This window comes from Castor canadensis, chromosome 7, assembly GCF_047511655.1.
Source record: "Castor canadensis chromosome 7, mCasCan1.hap1v2, whole genome shotgun sequence".
Taxonomy (NCBI): Eukaryota; Metazoa; Chordata; class Mammalia; order Rodentia; family Castoridae; genus Castor; species Castor canadensis.
In genome coordinates, this window is record NC_133392.1 from 136,002,000 (window position 1) to 136,018,715 (window position 16,716).

The window sequence follows — 16,716 nt, forward strand, 5'->3', positions numbered from 1 at the left end:
CCATATGGCTACCACCTTCATGTTCTTCTCCATGTGTGCTGTACAAATAAGTGAGAAATCTAACAGCAAATTATGCTCGGATTATATTCAAACTAATTTAAAGTATACTTCAAGGGGCAACCTTGAAGTCCCAATTACAGGACAAGGGTAGTCAAAAATGCCACGTTTACTCTGGACTGTTCAGCACCTTGTTTTTAGAAGTATGAATACTTCTTAACAACAGAGAAAATTACACAGTAAATTTTTTTTTTTCAAATTAAGAACCCCGAACTGGACGTCAGTTGCTCACTTCTATAATCCTAGCTACTCAGGAAGTAGAAATCAGGAGGATCATGGTTCAAAGTCAGGCTGGGCAAATAGTTTGAGATGCCATCTTGAGAAAAGCCATCACGAAAAAGGGCTGAGAGCTGGAAGAGTAGCTCAAGGTGTAAACCTTGAGATCAAGTTCCAGTACCAAAAAAAAAAAAAAAAAGAGAGAGAGAGAGAAAGAAAAAGAACCCCAAAAGGCTAAAGCTTCTAACTCAATTGGGGCCCAAAACCCACTCTAAAAATTGTGAACTAGCAGGCATGGCAATATGCCTGTATTCCCAGGTGCTCGGGAAGCAGAGACAAGAGGATCAGGAGTCCGAGGACAGCCTTTGGAAAAGGATAGAGACGGCAGCAAGACCTTGTCTCAAAAACAAAAGTAAAAAAATTTTTAAATAAAAAAACAAAACAACAACAAAAAACAGCTGGGGACACAGTTCAGGTGGTAGAATGCTTGCCTAGCATGTGTGAGGCCCTAGGTTCAATCCCCAGCACCATGAAAAAAAAAAAAAGAAAAAAAAATTATGAGTTCATTTCAACTGTTTGGCATTTGGGAAAATATCTGACATTGTAATTTATACCCAATTAAGCTTTTAATGCTAGTCTTACTATAAACTTCCCTGAAACTAACTTTTCCATTAGTGAAAGCATGTATTTTAGGTGACTTAAGCTACAATGCGTCTGTGTGCTAAATAAATTCCCCAATGTTCTTCCTTATAGTTGTTGACAGGAAGGAAATTCAAAGGAGGAACCAGCTTGGAAAAGTCACTGAAACAGTTCAGCACAGAACTCTTCTGTATTCAAAAACTAGAAGGTTAAAAGAGCCAGTGAACTCCACATCATCAGAGAAACAGTACGTGCTGGCCCTTGATTCGTATGTCAGGGCAACTACATCACCCAGTTCTATGCACTGCTTTCTCTGCATTAAAAGCATATTCCTGAGCCACGTAGTTCCTCACGTTTACTGTAATTCCAGCACTCAAGAGGCTGAGGCCAGCATGGGCATTGCAAAGTTTCTCTGAGGGTAAGCTCTGAAATAGTTTAAAGAACAGCAATTAAGGAATGGTTAAGTCTGGCTTAATACCAATGTGCAAACTACTAGGCCAAGTACTAAGTACTATTCACAGAAGTTCAATTCCAAGTCCAGTGAAAAGTCAATGTTTTTCCTTTTCTAGTCCTACTATTTTTTTCTCTTTTTTTTTTTTTTCCCGTGCTGAGGTTTGAACTCAGGATCTACACCTTGAGCCACTCTACCAGCCCTTTTTGTGATGGGTTTTTACAAGCTAGGGTCTCACTTGCCCGGGCTAGCTTCCAACTGAGATCCTCCTGAGTAGCTAGGGTTACAGGTATGAGCCACCAACTCCCAGCTCTAGTATTTCTTCATATGACAAAAATTAGAACATGAAGTTATCTGCCTCAGAAAATTCATCCTAGACTGCATAGCAAAAACAAACTAATAAATAAATAACCATGCTTTTAATTAGCTCCTCAAATTAAAGAAAAGAGGCTACTTCCTTTCTAACAGTACTGTAATTCACTTTATTTTGGGCTCCATGTGTACAACAGGAGCTCAGTCCCAGAAGCCACCAGGTGCCCTGTATTCTGAGTGGGTATGGGGAATATAAGAGCTCCTTCTCTCCAGCCAGGGAGTCATCCTATCTTTTATCTTCTTTCAAGCCCAACCATCACTCATCAACTAATAACAGATGTTGCTCTCACCTTCTTGTTTGGCTACTGCAAATTGCTTTCTTCCCTCATTTTTTTCTCTCCCCAAAATAGGGACGCTTGAGGAAGGGTGGAATAATCTTTCTCATTGCCACTAATGGGCAATGAAGGCTGAAATCCATAACTGGTGCCAAGCAAGTGTCTGAGCTCCCTAAATGAGGAAAATTTACCAAAACTAACCTAAACTCTTAAGGAAACCCCAAACCCTTAATGAGGAGCAAGTGTTTTAACCTCTCTCTGCTTGTTTTTTTTCATCAATGAAATGAGGATTTGAAACATCTCTTTATTACTGACAAAAAAATTTCAAGTTTGCACAGAGCAGGACATTTCTCATTACTACTTCAGTCATGTCCCCAAAACAGAATTAAGAGTAAAGATTAGGGGGGAAGGGGGGAGAAATGACCCAAACATCGTATGCATAAATGAATAAAAAAAAAAACAAAAGAGTAAAGACTAAACTTTTTGCTTTTAAATGAGAATCACCAACCCCTTCCATTCCACCAATTCTAAAATTTAGTGTGGAAAGAGTCCCTTTTTAAAAACTAGTCAATGCATTTGAAAATGTAAATACTAAGAACCCAGGGACTTGGCCACTTATCTTCTTGACTGTACTTAATCACATGCAGGCAATCCACCTAAAACAAATTCAGGCAGTACCAACCTCTCTTGGGGAAAGAGCTCCCAGAATGAGCTACAGCTACACCATCCTATCAGGTGAGGGACTCCATGCTGCTGGCTTCTTTCTATCACAGCCAGCAAGCAAGAGATCACATTTCCTTTCTGCTTTTCAATGGTCCTATCACTTGGCAAACTCCATTGCTTCCATCCATTACTTTTTAAAGAAACAGACTACATTACTTCTCAGTAATTCCCAAAGGTAGAAAAAATTCATGAGATTTCTATGGAGCACAAAACACAGCAGTCAAAAGGACACTAAATATTTCTTGTGTGATATCCATGCAAGAATATACAGATTTATAAAGCTTTTATTTATTTTTGTCTTTTTGTGGTGCTGAAAATCCAACCCAGGGCCTCGTGCGTACTAGGCAAGTGCTCTGCTACTGAGCTACATCCCAGCTAGTAGTAAGCCACTTTATTCATTCAAGCTAATATATTTCTTCACAATCAAAAATTATATGGTAGTCTGAATACATCAGGAAGTACATATATATATATTTTTTATTTATTTATTCTAATCAATGCTTGCAAATTATGAAAAATAAACACATATAATAAGCTTAGGTCTCAAGTCCTCAGGTTTACTAAGACCACTAAACCAGACTGGGGGTGTAGGGGCACATGCAAGGGCCCTGGGTTCAATGCCTAGCACCCCCAGAAAAAAGCCTAGTACATATGCACATATGCTGTGTTTTGCTAAGTACTAAAAACCAAGAGCTCTGTGTGTGTGTTTTGGTACTTGGGTTTCAACTCAGGGGCTTATGCTTGCTAAGAAGGCACTCTACCACTTGAGCCATGACCCAGTTATTTTATAGATAGGGTCTCATGTTTTGCCCAGGAGTGGCCTCAAACCATGATCCTTCTATCTATATCCACACATAGCTGGAACCACAGGCATATAACACCATGCCTGGTGCATTTATTGAGATGAGGTCCCAGTGTCTTTTTGCCCCAAAAGGTCTTGAACTGTGATATTCCCGATCTCTACCTCCTGTATAACTGGAATCATAGATGCACACCACTGCACCCCACTCCTTGAAGAGTTTTCTTCCATTCATTCTATCAACTCTTACTACTGAACACTTTCTGTTCTCTGCATGCCATGTGTCTAGATAGAGAAAACAAAAGGGCAAGTTACCTGTCCTGTTGCAATCACAGGCAGAAATTATGTTTGGAACTTCTTTTGCTTTAATGAGAAAATATTACAGTGGCATTGTTCTCAAATCACATCCCCCCTTCTGAACTAACATTTTCTTAATAAAAAAAAAAAAAGTACCACAGTAATGTAAGTTGTTAATTATAGAAGAAACTGGACATAAGGTATACAGGACTGTTCTGATTAAATTGTGCTCCCATTCACCCTTCCAATTCAATATGAAGTCCTTAACCTCCAATATCCCCAGAATGTGACTTCATTTGGGATCAGGGACTTGAAGAGTAGCATTGGTGTCTTTATAGAAAAGAAGACATGTGGAGGCGGAAATATGCTGCAAGAAAATAATGTGAAGAGACAGGGAGAAGAGGGGCCATTTATAAGCCAAAGAGAATAAATTATTTCCTCACAGCTCTCAAAAGGCACCAACTCTGCCAACACCATGATTTTTAACTTCTAGACTCCAGAACTGTAAAACATTAAAACTGCTATTATTCAAGCCTTCCAGTTTGTAATACTTTGTTTGTTACAGCAGCCCTAGGATGGGAGGATCACAGTTTGAGGCTAGACCAGGTAAATAGTTGGAGAGACTCCCGTCTCCAAAAATAACCAGAGTAAAATGGACTAGAGGTTGTGGCTCAAATGGTAGAGCATGTGTTTTAGAGGCACAAAGCCCTGAGTTCAAACCCCAACCCCCCAAAAATTAATAGGTGATCAGATAAAGTGTTTTACACTTTTATTAGCTAAACTAGCATGTGTTACACTGAACAGATACACCAGAAGAAAAAAAATCATACTATCAAGGAAGACATAGGACAAAAGGTTACACTCACCTTTGGAAGGTGAATCTCTTTGATGCTAGGGAAAATTAACAACAAGCACAGGGGCTATTCATTTAAAACTTTTTCATCACAATGTCCCCAGTGTAGGCAACGTGTGATGTCTCTTGAGCATTTACTCAATGGGTGTCTATTAAGCTCAGAATCACCTCTGCAATTAATGTTTCATCATTAAGGAAACAGAATGAACAGCATAGCTGGCAGCTGAAAGAATCTCTGACTCACCCCAGAGGCTCCTCTCCTATGTCCCTCAGAGAGGGTAACAGTAATTTCAGTTGCCCTTTTAAATGAGTATGTGTTACCATTGGGAATATTTTCTTGTTTCTTAGAGAAACACTCAGTTTTCCTAACTTAATAAAGACACTATAATCTATGTTAACTAGTAACTGATGGTTTCCTTCCAAGCTGTCATGATTAACACTAAACTAAGCAGCCAACTGTTACATTTAGCTACTTCTGAAGTGAAAGTATTACTATATAGCCAGGCGCACTGACCCATTCCCATAGTCCCAACTACTGGGTAGGCTAAGACAGTGAGGTAACCTCAACCCAGGAGTTCAAGGCCAGCCTGAGCAACATACTGAGACCCTGCCTCAGGAAAAGAGAAGGAAACAAAGGCTGGGGACATGGCTCAAGCAAGCATGAGGCTCTGAGTTCAAAAGTCAGTACCCTCTAAAAAGAAAAGAAAAAGAACATAATCCTAGCTACTTGGGAGGCAAAGATCGGGAAAATCTCAGTTCCAGGCCAGCAGGATAAGACCCCATCTCAACCAATATCTGAGTTCATGGTGCACACCTGTCATCCTAGCTAGGTGGTGAAGCACAAATAGAAGGATCACAGTCCAGGTTAGCCCAGACATAAATTGAGATCCTAACTCAAAAAAGTAGCCAACAACAAAAAGGGCTAGTGGAGTGGCTCAGTTGGTAGAGAACCTGCCTAGCAAGTGCAAGGTCCTGAATCCAATCCCCACTACCAACACAAGAAAAAGAGCAGAGGAGGGGAAGGGAGGAGAGGAGCGGAGAAGAGGAGAGGAGGGAAGAGAAGGGAAGGGAAGGAAGGGAAGGAAGGGAAAGGAGAGGAGAGGAGAGGAAAAGAAAAGGGAAGGGAGGGAAGGAAGGGAGGAAGGGAGGAAGGGAGGAAGGAAAGGAAAGGAAGGGAGGAAGAAAGGAAGGAAGGAAGGAAAGAAAGGAATAAAAGGAAAAAGATGTTATTACTAAAGCTTCTTATAGCTGTACATGCAGCAATCACCTACACAGCTTTAAAAAACTGACTGTCCATCAAAACTCTAACTCATGAAATTTAAAAATGGATCCAGAATCAAGTGAGCTATGGATATTTGTTGCAGATTTTAAGGACTAGGTCTGTGGTCTCTATAAGCAAGTAATCATCCCCACAATCACCACTGATACATACATTTGTTTCATGTTACACAAAACATGTGTGTGTGTGTGTGTGTGTGTGTGTGTGTATAGATAAACATATTTTTTTTTGGCAGTACTGGGGTTTGCCTACACTTGAGCCACTCTACTTCCACTTTTGTGATGGTTTTTTCAAGATAGGGTCCTTAGCCAGGCATCAGTGGCTCACTGTTGTAATCCTTGCTACTCAGGAGGCACAGATCAGGAGGATGGTGGTTCAAAGCCAGCCCAGGCAAGTAATTCTAGAGACCCTATCTTGAGAAAACCCATCACAAAAAAGGGCTGGTGGAGTGGCCCAATGTGTAGGCTCTGAGTTCAAGCCCCAGTACCGCAACAACAACAACAAAAATAGGGTCTCTCTAACTTTTTGCCTGGGGTGGCTTCAAACCACACTGATCTCTGCCTCCTGAGTAGCTAGGATTACAGGTGTGAGTCACTAGTGCCCGGCAGAAAGATATAATTCTTAGGAAAAATTATTTGAGATCAATTACATACATTTGTCTTTTACAAGTTTTTTTAAGGTAAGAGTCCCACTAAGCAGCCCAGGCTGGCCTTTAACTCATGATCCTCTTGTCTTTACCTCTCGAGAGCTGGAATTACAGGTATGCATCAATTCCCCCCCCAATACATCTTTTTAAAAATCAAATCCTCTTCCCAAAACAAGTCTTATCACAGAGATTTAGAGGAAGAAATATGTAAGCTTATTTTGCCATATATTAGTATATCATTGCTTTATTTATTATGTCTGGAACATGACATGTTTTTTATATTTTTTTTTTTGAAGTTTTAGCAAGGATTTATTTTAGCATAACAGGGTTAAGTATAAACAAAGGCAGGGAGAAAAAGAGAAACGTTTCCTGCCCCCATGCAGGAAATAGAAAACTTCTATCATTCAACGTCTAAATAATACCAGTTTATCTGTTCTTTCAGAAGTAGGGTTTTTTTTGGTACTGTGGGAATGGAACCCAGGGCCTTGCACAGTCTAGGCAAGTGCTCTACCACTGAGTCACACCCCAACCCCATAAGTGTGAATTCTTCAAGCTGCATTATCCAGTATATATGGCTACTAAGCACTCAAAATGTAGCTGGTGTTATCTGAGATGAGCTGTAGGTATTCAAAGAGAGGATTTCAAAGACTTAGTACAAAAAATAGAATGCAAAATATCTCATGTAACTTTTTATATTAGTTACAGGTTGAAATGAAATGTCAGAAATATTAAATTACGTAAAATACATCATTAAAATTCATTTTATCTGTTTTCAAAAATATTACTAGAAAATTTAAAGCTTCATGTGACTCACAAGCTACTTTTCTTAAAGTAGACTGCTTTAGGAGATAATGACTTTGTCTTTTCAAATGCCCAACTTTTGAACCCAATCCAGTATTTTCATCTAAATGTCATTCAGACTGAAGGCATGGTCCATATAGCTAACAAGTGCAAGGCCCTCAGTTCAAATCCCAGGACCACCAAAAAAATAAATAAATAAACTTGTCATTTTTGTAGTTTCCAGTTTCTATCCACCAAGACTTTCCCACTGAAAAAATTACTTATATCATCAGCACTTCAACAAATGAGTTGGGGCAGAGGGGGGGATCTTTTAAATACAAACACAACTGAACAAAAAAAAAGGCTGGCAGAGTGGGCTCAAGAAGCTCCTGACTAGCAAGCATTAGGCCCCGAGATCAAACCCCAGCACTGCCAAAAAACCAAACCAAACCAAACCAAACCAAAAGAGCACAGGGCATGGTGGTTCACAACTATAATCCAAACACTTGGGAGGCTGAGGCAGGAGGATGTTAAGTTGGAGGCCAACCTGGACTAACTACCCAAAGACCCTATCTCAAAACAATAATGACAAGAGAAAGATCTGGGGGAAAATAACAGAATCCAATCAACAAGAGGTAGAAAAATCTACCAGGATGATGATGTGAGCATTACAGCTTAGCTGTGTTGCTGCCTGGAGCATAAGTCTAGGATGAAGCAAATCAGAAGGTATCTTCAAGTGTTTAAATGTATTCAGGAAGACTTATACTTTTGGCTAGAATCTGGAGATAAACTACTGGTAAGAACACAGAAACTAAGCTGTGCGAGGTGGCTCACATCTATAATCCTAGCTACTCAAGAGACAGAAATCAGGAGGATCCCAGCTGGGGGCCAGTCTGGAGAAACAGCAAGACTCCATCTCAACCAATAAAAAGCTGGTTGTAGTGGTACGCACCTGTCACCCCAGCCTCACAGGAAGCATAAACAGGAGGGCTAACACTGTGGTAGATGATCAAAAGTGTCTGTCACAATTTGAGCTTACTATAGCAAGAAAGTCTAACCTATTCTGGTGTACTATCCTCTATGAGACAAGCTGTTATATAGGTTTAAACAGTATTCTAAAAAAAAAAAAAAAAAAAAAAAAAATTAAAGCATCGACAGTCCAGGCCAGCCCAGTCATAAAACTGAGACCCTATTTGACAAATAACTAAAGCAAAAAGGGTTGGTAGCAATGACATAGGTAGTATACTACCTGCCTAACAAGTTTAAGGACCTGAGTTCAAACCCTAGTACCCTCTCCCGAAAAAAACACTAAGCAAAACAAAAAAGATAATCATTAACAGCCGTGAAAGTAAACAGTTGTGCAAAAAAAGTAGTGAATAACATCAACCATGATTATTGTTCTTAACAAAATTACATTATAACCAGAGTGACAAGATGGATACATGAGTTGGTCAGGGAAGCCTACCAAAAACCATCAGAATGGAGGGGGAGAAAGAGTCACAATTTAGAGCAGTAATACCACAAAAAAAAAAAAAAAAAAAAAAAACCACCAAAGTTAAAACTGACTTCTAGGGACTGGGCAGGGAGGCATAGGGAGACTGCTATTTTTCTTAAGTCTTGTGAAGATGGGTCTATCACAAGGTATCATTTGCACATATAGCAACAAAAAGGGTTTTTTTGTGTATGTTTTTGGTGACACTGGGGTTTCAACTCAGGGCTTCACACTTGCTAGGCTAGCACTCTACCGCTTGGGCCATACCTCCAACCCTAAAATGCTTTTTAATATTAAAAAAAAAAATGTACTATGATGTGTTTTGAACAAACCCAAAATACGCTAGGTTAGGCTATGATGTTCAATAGGTTAATTGCATTGAATGAAACTTTTACTTAAGGTATTTTCAACTAATAATGCGTTTATCAGGATATAACCTTATCATAAGTGGAAGAGCAACTATATTTTTCCCTATAGCCACTGCTTTCTTTCCATCTTATAATCTGCTATCCTAGGACTGGTGGAGTAGCTCAAATGGTAAAGGGCCTGCCTAGCAAGCATGAGGCCCTGAGTTCAAACCCCAGAACGCCAAAAAAATAAAAAATAAAAAATAAAAAAATTATCATACAGTATAATCTGCTATCCTCAAGTCATACTTAACTAGTTCCTCTCTCCTGAAAATTGACAAACTGAGGAGTCTTTCACTCCTACCCTTTTTGCTATAATTCTCCCAGAAACTCTAGGCACTTTCTGTGTAGTGATATTTTATAGAAACAAAATTTTGTGTATGGATGTATGTCCAAAACCTGACAAAGAAGTCACAGTTACTGTCATGTTCCTTACATTTTGATGGTTTTCCTAAGGAAAGAATTCTAGGTTCTTTGCATATTTTAGAAGTTCTGACCAGAGCTGGGGAAAAAAAATTTGGTTTTTGCTTAAAAAAAAAAAATGTACTATGGAAAGTAATCAAATGTACTAAGAATTTACACATGTCCATCACAGTTAACTATGATAGGAGAAAATGAAAGGAAAGCTTAAATGTGTACCAAAAGAGGCTAGATATTACATGGTACATCCATCATGACAAGCCATGAGTCATTAAAAAATGTAAAGAGGAGCCTGGTGTAGTGGTATACATCTATAATCCCAGAATTCATGAATCTGAGGCAATACAATCGCCAAGTTTGAGGTCAGCCTGGGCTATATAACAATATTCTGCCTCAAGGGAGGGGGAAAAAAAAAAAAAACCCATTCTGGGCAGTAGTGACTCACATCTGTAATTCTCACTACTCAGGAGGGAAAAATCAGGAGGCTAGAGGTTCAAGGTCAGCCTGGGCAAACAGTTCTTGAGACCCTATCTCAAAAATACGCAACACAAAACATGGTTGTTAGAGTGGCTTAAGTGGTAGAGCATTTGCCTAGCAAACATGAGGCCCTGAGTTCAAACTTCAGTACCAAAAAAAAAAAAACAAAACCACACCAAGAGGGCAAAACTTATCCTTGTTAACCAGAACTCAGCAATAGAAATTACAATGCCAATTTTGATTAAGCACATACACATATCCAAGTAATGTATACATGAAAAGATTGTTTACCAGAATATTAACATGTTTTTATATATATATATATATACACACACACACACATATATAAACATTTTTTTAAACAAATACTACTGCTTGTGAACGAAGAACTTCCATTTAGAAATCCTCTGGATAATCAATTCTCACCGATTTTGTAAATCAGCTAGTAGAGGTGGGCACCAGTGGCTTATGCCTGTAATCCTAGCTACTTAGGAGAATCACAGTTCAAGGACAGTCTGGACAAATAGTTCTCAAGACCCCATCTCCAAAATAACCACAGCAAAATGTACTGAGGTGTGGCTCACAAGCCATAGTGTCTGCTTTGGAAGAGTGAAGCCCTGAGTTCAACCCCAATCTCACCAAAAATAAATACGTAAATAATTAGTTTCTTTTACCACCATGCATTTACCTTACTAGAACAACAATCCAACTTGCACTGGATCCAGACACTGACTCCAAAGAACACTGGCAGAGTTACTGGCTTCTTCAATTTACAAAGTCAGGACGTAATTCTGAAATGAGAGGAAATAAGTGATAAAAATGTCTACCCACGTCTTGCAGATTCCATTATTGTTTGAAATCTGTAGTGAACATTCTAGCCCTTAACTTGACTTCATGTGGACACATGCTTCTGTCCCAAGACTAGCTCACAAGATCCATAATTCAACTTAGTGAACCTGACAAGAATTGGATGATTGAAATAAAAAAAAAAAAAAATGAGGCACGCTAAACTAAACACATGTCAACTTAAAATAACCCCTCATCTCCATCCCTCAAAGTCCAAAAATCTGAAACATCTTTCTCGACTAGTCTAAGTGTTTCCAGATCCATGAGTATGGTCATCCATTAAGGCTAAATACAGTGTTATCTAAAACAAATAGGAAAACCAAATTCTAAGATCAGCAAGCACAAAGTAATCTCCTCACCCCTAAGCAAGTGCTATTTTTCACTCATATTACTATAAAGTGGGAAGGCACATGAGATCTAAGTAATATGAAGACGCCATCTCGACATTCCTCTTTCTTTTGCGTCCAACTACACATTCACTCAAGGTGGGACAGGCTATCCACCTTAGCTTTCTCTGAACCCTGTGGGCTTACACACAGCTGAATCCTTTGATTATTTAGCTAGGAAAAATGAACGTATTTCCTTAAGCTATGGTTCTGAATTCTTTGTACATGGAGTCCCCAGAACAGAACGATCCCTCCTCTTTTAACAAAAATTTACACATTCCTAAGAGGGTCTCCTTCCCCAGTAAGTTGTCCCTGCCTCTTCCAAGGTAGGTTAAGTACTGTCTTCAGTGTTACCTTGAGCACATCTCTCCTTCACTCATCTCATTATCTGTTAACATGTCAATTCCCTCACTGGGCTGTAAACTCTTTACATACCTAACATTGATACGTGTTTGCTGAGTAAACTGAATATTTAAGCAATAAACTCATGATCTATATAACAATGGCAATCAGGTAACATTATAGCCAACAAAAAGCATACTCTAATTCTAGCACTCAAGAGGCTGAAGCAGGAGGATCTTGAGTTTGAGGCCAGCCTTGGCTATATAACAAGATCCTGTTTCAAACCTCAACACTCCCCCAAAAAAACACTACTCTTAAAATCACTAACAGGATAAGTTAAGACTGTCAACCAAGATGGATGTAGTATTCAGTTAGACCATTTACCAATGTAAAGAGTACTGCTGATTTATTTGGTAACAACAAAATCATAGCACTTTCAAAAACTCATCCCTTCAAAATACTTTTGCATGTATTCTTGCAGTTTATTCTTAGAGTTCATGTTAGGGTTACATCAGTCAAAATGCCTTCCCTGTTTCCAGACAAGGGACTCATACCAGTCAGTCTGCATAGTGAGAAAAATCCCATTGACTGCTACAGGACTGAAACTTTTCAACACACTGAAACTATTCAGCCGGGTGCTGGTGGCTCACACCTATAATCCTAGCTACTTGGGAGGCTGAGACTGGGAGGAACAAGGTTCAAGGCCAGCCTGGGCAAATAGTTCACAAGACTACATCTCCAAAATAACCAAAGCAAAATGGACTGGCTCAAGCAGTAGAGCGCCTGCTTTGCAAGCATGAAGCCCTGAGTTCAAACTTCAGTCTCAGGACTGGGGACATGGTCCAAGAGGTAGAGCACCTGTCTAGCAAGTACAAAGTCCTGAGTTCAAGCCTCAGTTCTGAAAAAGAAGAAAAAAAAAAACCACACACACAAAAGCAATATTCCAATATATCCATCCTTCAAATTCTAACCAGATGACAAAAGAACACAAGTAAAAACCTTCCATTTTACCACCCCATCACATTTCCTTCCTATTAAATTAAACTATTCTCTGATACTGGAAAGAATTTTATCATTTCAATGAGCGAAGAACTGAATCTGTGGCTCCAGCCCTTAAGTTACTCTGTGACAGTCAGGAGACATTTGAAGACCTGGGTCATCCCTGCTACCAGTTATCATGAACCCCTCCTAAGTTTCTCCAGTCTATAATATCTGGCCAGTCACAGACTTCTCCATCACCTCGGTCTCCCCAACTTCCCTTGGCCAGGCACTGTGTTAGCAAGGAAACTCTGAACTATCCACAGTAGACCCTCTTCCCTTCTACATATTACTAATTATCCACTTACTCAACAAAAACTTTGTTAACTACTAACTATATCCTAGGCACTGAAGAATCAATAAAGTTCTTTCATTCCCAGAGCTTATATTCTAGGGGGCAGGTGGGGGCATATGGGGAAATAATTTTACATAAAGCCATGTGAGGCCTTACTTTGTGATACAGCTGAGCAGACTGGAAGACAAAAGAGTATTCTGTGCTTTATCTAAAGGCACAAGGGTCCAAGCAGAGGAAACAGCAAGGGCAAAGACCTTGGGGAAGGAACAGGCTTGTCTGACAAAACAGAACAAATGACTGCAATGCAAAAAGCTGCCAGGGAGTAGCTGGCACAATAGTTCAAAGACACAGGTGTAGGATAGGGCCTTGAAAACCATCCTCTGGGTGATGTGGGCAGCCACTCCAATGTTTTGAGAACAGGAGTAATATAGTCAGAATTACTGGGGGTGGGGAGGGTCCCTGGGAGTTAGGTCTTTTGAGACAGGGTCTTACTGTGTAGCCCAGACTGGCCCCAAACTTGCTATCCTGCTGGGATTTTAGGTGTGCATCACCACATCCAGCAGGTGTAAAATTCTTGTACTATGTACGTTGAGCCAATGTAAAGATGACATTCAAAAGACAACAAGATTCAACCAGCTGGTGTGGGTAACCATATGGCCATTAAATAATTACTGTCCCTCAAGAATATCTGTCTTTCTGGGTACTAGTGGCTCACACCTGTAATCCCAGCTACTCAGGAGGTAAAGATCAGGAGGATTGAGGTCCAAAGCCAGACCGGGAAACAGTTTACAAGTCCCTATCTTGAAAATATCCAACAAAGAACAGGGCTGGTGGAGTGGCTCAAATGGTAGAGTTCCTGCCTAGCAAGTGTGAGTCCCTGAGTTCAAATCTAGGTACCCCCACCCCCAAGAAAAATAGACAGTATCTGGCTTTATGTCAGACTCAGAACACAAGACACTAATCTCGCCTTCAAAAGCTCTTACTTAAAGAAGCAGTATACTTTGAGAATAAATAAATACAAGCCTTGTCTGATTCCAGGTTGAACAAATCTGCCCCAAGTAACTCTACTATTCTATCCCTCAAGTTCCCAATGTATAACAGAGGGATCAAACATGTCATGTGTTCACCTCAAGGTACTGGGGCTTGAATACCGGGCCTACACCTTGAATCATTCCACCAGCCCTTTTTATATGATGGGTTTTTTCAAGGTAATGTCTTGCTGACTATTTGCCAGGGTTGGCTTCGAACTGCAATCCTTCTGATTTCTGAGTAGCTACAATTACTAGTAGTTTTTAAACTAATGCTCCCAGGCTGGAAAGGTGACCGGGGCAGAATAACACCCCTATCTGCATCCTCCCTGCCACCTAGTAGATCAGACTGAGTTGCTAATAAATCCTAACTGCTACTTTCCCAAAATTTATCATCTTTTATCACATTACAAAATACAAGCTGCCACCATTTTCTTAGCAGCATAACACTGTTTCCTGGAAAACCACTAGTTTTGCAGTATCACTAGCTTCAATAGCTCCTTGAAGGAAGGCACCAAGCCAAATTCCTTTTTATCCCCGATGACTAAGCACAAATGAATGAATGAATATTAGGTATATAGTCTCCTCACACACACTGCAGTAAAATATCCATAGCAAACAATTTACCATTCAAACTTTTTTGGGTTTTATAGGCTTTTGAACTCAGGGCTTCAGCAGCATGCCAGGCAGGCACTTTACTCACTAAATCATGCTCTCAGCCCTTTTTATTTTAGTTATTTTTCAGATAGAATCTAGTTTTTTGCCCAGTGCCAGCCTTGGACCACCATTACCTATGGCTTACCTATGCCTCTCACTTAACTAGGATTGCAGGCACACATCACCATGCCCAGTGTATTTGCTGAAAATGGGTGCTGCTCCTGATGGATTCTCTGCTGAATTCTATCAGACCTTTAAAAAAAAGAAGAACTGATACCAACCCTCCTTAAACTGTTCCACGAAATAGAAAGGGAAGGAAAACTGCCAAACACATTTTATGAAGCCAGTATTACACTTATCCCACAACCAGGCAAAGACACCTCCAAAAAGGAGAACTACAGGCCAATCTCCTTAATGAACATTGATGCAAAAATCCTCAACAAAATAATGGCAAACCGAATTCAGCAACACATCAAAAAGATTATTCACCACGACCAAGTAGGCTTCATCCCAGGGATGCAGGGGTGGGTCAACATACGAAAGTCAATAAACGTAATAAACCACATTAACAGAAGCAAAGACAAAAACCACTTGATCATCTCAATAGATGCAGAAAAAGCCTTTGATAAGATCCAACATCATTTCATGATAAAAGCTCTAAGAAAACTAGGAATAGAAGGAAAGTTCCTCAACATTATAAAAGCTATATATGACAAACCTACAGCCAGCATTATACTTAACGGAGAAAAATTAAAACCATTCCCTCTAAAATCAGGAACCAGACAAGGATGCCCACTATCTCCACTCCTATTCAACATAGTACTGGAATTCCTAGCCAGAGCAATTAGGCAAGAAGAAGGAATAAAAGGAATACAAATAGGTAAAGAAACTGTCAAAATATCCCTATTTGCAGACGACATGATCCTATACCTTAAAGACCCAAAAAACTCTACTCAGAAGCTTCTAGACATCATCAATAGCTATAGCAAGGTAGCAGGATATAAAATCAACATAGAAAAATCATTAGCATTTCTATACACTAACAATGAGCAAACGGAAAAAGAATGTATGAAAACAATTCCATTTACAATAGCCTCAAACAAAACCAAATACCTAGGTGTAAACCTAACAAAGAGGTGAAAGACCTCTACAAGGAAAACTATACACTTCTGAAGAAAGAGATTGAGGAAGACTATAGAAAGTGGAGAGATCTCCCATGCTCATGGATTGGTAGAATCAACATAGTAAAAATGTCGAAACTCCCCAAAGTAATCTACATGTTTAATGCAATTCCCACCAAAATTCCAATGACATTCATTAAAGAGATTGAAAAATCTACTGTTAAATTTATATGGAAACACAAGAGGCCACGAATAGCCAAGGCAATACTGAGTCAAAAGAACAATGCAGGAGGTATCACAATACCTGACTTCAAACTATATTACAAAGCAATAACAATAAAAACAGCATGGTACTGGCACAAAAACAGACATGAAGACCAGTGGAACAGAATAGAGGATCCAGATATGAAGCCACACAACTATAAGCAACTTATCTTTGACAAAGGAGCTAAAAATATACAATGGAGAAATAGCAGCCTCTTCAACAAAAACTGCTGGGAAAACTGGTTAGCAGTCTGCAAAAAACTGAAACTAGATCCATGTATATCACCCTATACCAAGATTAACTCAAAATGGATCAAGGATCTGAGTATCAGACCCCAAACTCTTAAGTTGATACAAGAAAGAGTAGGAAATACTCTGGAGTTAGTAGGTATAGGTAAGAACTTTCTCAATGAAACCCCAGCAGCACAGCAACTAAGAGATAGCATAGATAAATGGGACCTCATAAAACTAAAAAGCTTCTGTTCATCAAAAGAAATGGTCTCTAAACTGAAGAGAACACCCACAGAGTGGGAGAAAATATTTGCCAACTATACAT

General features: G+C 39.5%; 1 protein-coding gene and 1 non-coding gene across 6 annotated transcripts in view; one reads left to right on the forward strand and one right to left on the reverse strand.

Moving 5' to 3' along the window:
• Thrap3 (thyroid hormone receptor associated protein 3) overlaps nt 1-16,716 on the reverse strand; it is a 68,798-nt gene that overhangs the window by 31,855 nt on the left and 20,227 nt on the right. For all 5 annotated transcript variants that reach the window (XM_074080558.1, XM_074080559.1, XM_074080562.1 and 2 more), the window contains exon 2: nt 10,872-10,974. The gene's annotated coding sequence lies outside the window, so the exon portion shown is untranslated. The remainder of the gene's footprint in view (nt 1-10,871; nt 10,975-16,716) is intronic.
• On the forward strand, nt 8,374-8,499 carry LOC141425312 (small nucleolar RNA SNORA28). The gene has a single exon (XR_012450379.1). It is a non-coding gene; the product is annotated as a small nucleolar RNA SNORA28 (small nucleolar RNA).